The sequence below is a fragment of the Muscardinus avellanarius genome, assembly GCF_963383645.1.
Source record: "Muscardinus avellanarius genome assembly, chromosome: 17".
In the NCBI taxonomy this organism is placed as follows: domain Eukaryota; kingdom Metazoa; phylum Chordata; class Mammalia; order Rodentia; family Gliridae; genus Muscardinus; species Muscardinus avellanarius.
In genome coordinates, this window is record NC_137803.1 from 10,288,530 (window position 1) to 10,293,279 (window position 4,750).

A 4,750-nucleotide genomic window follows, 5' to 3' on the forward strand; every position below is an offset into this window, starting at 1 on the left:
CATGGAAAAGCACAAGGCTCAATAGATAGCAGGACATCATTCTAACAGCTGACGGTAATCTGCTGAAATGCAGATTCTATTCATTTCTGGTACTAGGTGATTCCAGTGGGTGCACAGGACTTTTAAGATGTGAATCTACTTTTTTATCTCTCCTTTATCATTTGTGTTATCCAGTCTTGCTTGTTTCTGCATTCCTTTTTCCTTCCTCTCTCTGCCTCTGTCATTAATCTCTTGCAAATTCATTCTCTATACCTGAGACAATCTCTTCTAGACATAGCTGTGTCTTCATTCTGATCTGTGATTAGCTATGATTTCTTTAGAACTATCAACCTAATAAATCCTCCCCTTTGTGAACTTCACGTTGCTTTTTATCAAATCACTCAGCTGCCTAGTAATAACATAATACATATAACATAATACAATATAATCCTTGTTATATATTCCCTTACTAGAATGTAAACCCTATGTGGGCAAGGAATTGTCAGTCTTGTTGCTTTATTTTCATCTTAAGCTTTTTCTAACACATAGTAACCAAGCAATAAATATTTTTGACCAAAATGTAATAATCCCAATTCATTCATTTAGTCATGGGTAGAAATTCAATTAGATTGAATTGCAAATTAACATTAACACATAACTTAGGTATTTTTCAAAACAGGTTAAATCAAAGTAGTGATTGAGTAAAACATATTGTTTCCAAAATCTGTCAAGCTATTATATGAGTTTTGACACTGTAACTTGTTTGGAGTTATGGATAACAGACTATGGATAACAGACTTGAGTGGGTAAGGGAGTTTTGATGATAATTTACTACTGTTCAGCCAAAACAATTCCGGAATAATCCTTGTAGAAAGCCGCAGATGAAAGAGTTCTCATGAAGTGTGAGAAATTTGAAAACATGTGCTATACATTAGAATCTTATTCACCATTACTGAGTATGAATTGGTGAAACATGTTGTAAATAGCACAGCAGTACACACAACTTGCAGAGTCTTCTATGCTCCACAACAGTATTAGATATCAAGTAGTTAAAATTGATGTAGAAAATTTAGAGTGATGTTGGAAGCTGAGGGGAAGGTTATATCAGTCATTCAAAGATGTCACATGCCATGAATGACAGAAATCTTGAGTCCTTGAGATGTGTCTCTGACTACCGCAGGCTTGCATCAGGGTCAGCTGCTCGTCACAGAGAATGCTGGCTGTGAAAATATGGTGACTTTAGCATATATCCCATGCCTTCTGTTTTTCTTTTCCTCATTCCTGTCCAGACCATGGAAGATCAGAAGCAGTTGAGCCAGTGGGAGATAAAGCTGATCCTGAGTGTGAAGTTAAGGTCTTCTAGTAAATGAAAAACATATTTTTCTTAGAATTTGAAAGAGATTAAAAGCTTTGAAAAATTATATTTGACCAAGGTGGACATGAAAATTGAATAAGGAAAAGTACTGTCATAATGATTCAAGTTGCAAACTAACAAATAAATTGGATACATTAGCACACTGACTCGTTTTTATTTCATAGAATTCCATCAATAATTTGAAATTCTATTTTCTAATGTAAAACATAAGCAAAAAACAAACTTTAATATAATATATAGTGTTCCCAGAATATCTGAGAGTATATTACATCGGTTTACGTGACTTTATTTAATACACTTTCTTTAACTTTATTCTTTTAATATTTAATATATGAGGTGTATTATTGATTTCTACAATGCTAAGTGATTTACCTTTGCTACAAGTAAGGTTGGATATAGTAACTGCAATATTTTTATGATTATAGGGAGGAACAAATCAAAAGAATGACTTACTTGTAAAACAAAATGAGATGATGTATGTCATCTACGAGCAGGATATTAAAATTTCCATAATCTTACGTTCTTTGTATGCTAGCAGGAAAGTGTGGCCAATGATATTAATTTTCAGTGAATTTCAGTTACTAGCCTTTCTTTGCTGTGTATACTTGAGCAAGCTACTTAAAACCTTTTCTCTTTTTTTTTAAATTTTTAATTGGTGCACTGTATTCATACATCATAGTGGGATACATACTTTTGTAGACATACATGCACACATTGCCCAGTCAGCCCCCACCCAATCCCCACCCCATTCTCTCCCTATCCCTCCCTCCCATGCTTGGCTTAGTAGTTGACATCTAGTATTATAGCAATTTATCAAAAATTAAAAATGATAATCTCACATAACAGTTTCATTTGTCTGATACCAAGCTTTTGATGACTTAAAGATAACATTTCAATATTTCTTTTTGCTTTCTTTCTTACCAGAGAATATTTTTTTTCTTTTCTTTTTTTTTAGGTGAAACTATCATATATTTATATATTTATTTTTCAGAAAAAAAATCTATCCTAATATGGAATATGGACTCTAGGTACCCACAATGATCTTGAAAAAGAACAAAGCTAGAAGATGTATATTTTCTGATTTCAAACCATATAAAGCTACAATAATTGAAACAGTGTAGTACTATTCTAAAGGCAGATATATAAACCATTGGAGTTAAATAAAAACCTAGAGCTAAATTCTTCCCTATATTGTCAAGTTATTTTTGAAAAGGTTTCCACAAACATTTGGTGGTGGAAATAATAATCTTTTAACTAAATATTGTTGAAGCATAATAATTACATGGAAAAGAATAAAGTTGGACCCTTACCTAATCCCATATACAAATATTAACTCAAAACAGATAAAAGACCTAAATATAAATCTTAAGACTATAAACTTTTAGGAGAAAATCTGGGTCATAAAACCTCACAACATTGAAATTGGCAGTGATTTCTTGGATATGATTTCAATGGCACAGGCAACAGAAGAGTATACAAACTCCCTAAAAAATAAAAAAAAATTGTATATCCAAAGACAATGTAAACAGAGTTAACAGTTACTAATAGAATGGGATAAAATATTCCCAAATGCTATATCTGAAGGTATATTAATATTTCAACTAGAAATCCTAAAAATTAACAACAATAAAGGCAAACAATACCCTTTAGAGATAGGTAAAAGACTAACATAAATAATGAATCTCCACAGATAACCAATCTTAGTTGTCTGTTGGATGGAAACTCTTGTTTCTCTGGTTCTGATGTGTGTTACCTATTTCTTCTTTGTAGTTAATCTCTTTGAGTATTTTCTCTAGTGCTGGTTTTGAAGACATAAATTCCTTCAATTTCTGTTTGTCAAGGAAGCTTCTTATTTCTCCATCTAATTTGATAGAAAGTTTTGCTGGGTAGGAAATTTTTGGCTGGAAGTTGTTTTCTTTCAGAGTTTGGAATATGTTACTCCAAGCCCTTCTGGCTCTCATAACTTGGTTTGGGAAGTCTGGAGTGATTCTAATTGGTTTGCCTCTGAATGTCACTTGGCCCTTTGCTTTTGTTGCCTTTAAGATTCTCTGCTTGGCTTCCACATTGGTCATTTTGACAATTATGTGGCATGGGGATCCTCTTCTCTGATCCTGTCTAAAGGGAGTTCTATACGTTTCCTGGACCTGCGTATCGACCTCTTGCTCTATGTCTGGAAAATTTTCTGCTATTACTTCCTTGAAGAGATTGTTGATCCCTTTGGTTTCACTTTCTTTTCCCTCCTCTATTCCAATTATTCTTAGATTAGCTCTCTTAAAATGGGCCCATATTTCTTCAATATCAGATTCCTGCTGTCGGTTATTTTTTTCTAGATTAGAAACTATGCGTTCATTTTTGGAATGATCATCTTCTAAGAGCGAGATTCTGTTCTCCATGTGTTCTAATCGGTTGTTTGTGCTTTGAATTGATGCCTTTACTTCATTAATTGCATCCTTTATCTCTTTTTGGCTCTCTCTGAGTTCTTTTCAAAGCACCTCTATTATTTCTACCGTTATTTTCCTGATTTGATCTTCTAGAAATCTCTGATTTTCTGTTTTATCGGGTTCTGATGTTGTGGGGTTGTGAGCATTCATTGCTCCAGTATTATTCCTCTTTCCCATGTTTTTGAAGTTTGTGCCTTCTCTGGGTTCTTCCCTTGGGTCACTATGACTTCACTTAAGGTGCTCTGGATCTCGAGTCAGTAGTATCTCAGACCCCACTACTCCTTTACTGGGTTGTATCACAGAGTCTCCGACCCAGAGAGTCGATAGAGGCTGCTTTAGACTGTGGGGGGTGCCAGGTTGCACGTTCTTCTATGGTATGATATCACTGCCACCGCCCTTCTCCCACTGGGTCAGGTCCCAGTGAGTACAGTACTGGGATTTCTCCGCTGTGGCCCACAATTTGACTCACTGTTCTTGAGTACGCAGATGTAGCTCTACTGAATTCGGTGAATTCGGGGCTGTTGCCGCCGGTGGCAATATGGCGCCGCTGCTACGCCCTCGGCTATGGGGCTGGCGTTTTTTTTTCTTGGTTTTGATTTCCACTCTGAATCCCTGCAGCGTGTGCTGAGCTCAGCCACTGGAAGCTTTAGATGCCCTCTGAGCCGAGAAATCCCACCTGGCTGTTCCGCAGCGGATCCCCTCGGCTTGCTGTGGCCGTCCCGTGAGTTCGCCGCTGCCGCCGGCAGTATGGCGCTGCTGCCGCGTCCTCGGGCGGGAAGCCGCGTCCTTGGGCGTGAGGATCTCCTCTGTGGCTCTGTTCTCAGTCCGCTTTCTCTCTGGAGCCTGGTGATTTTTTTTGTTTCTCTGGTGATGTTGTTTTCTGGCTTTGAAAGGCGCTGATTTTGTGGTAATGGAGATTTGTTGTTAGCGGGGCTCTTAAGCCCCGCTTTTTTCG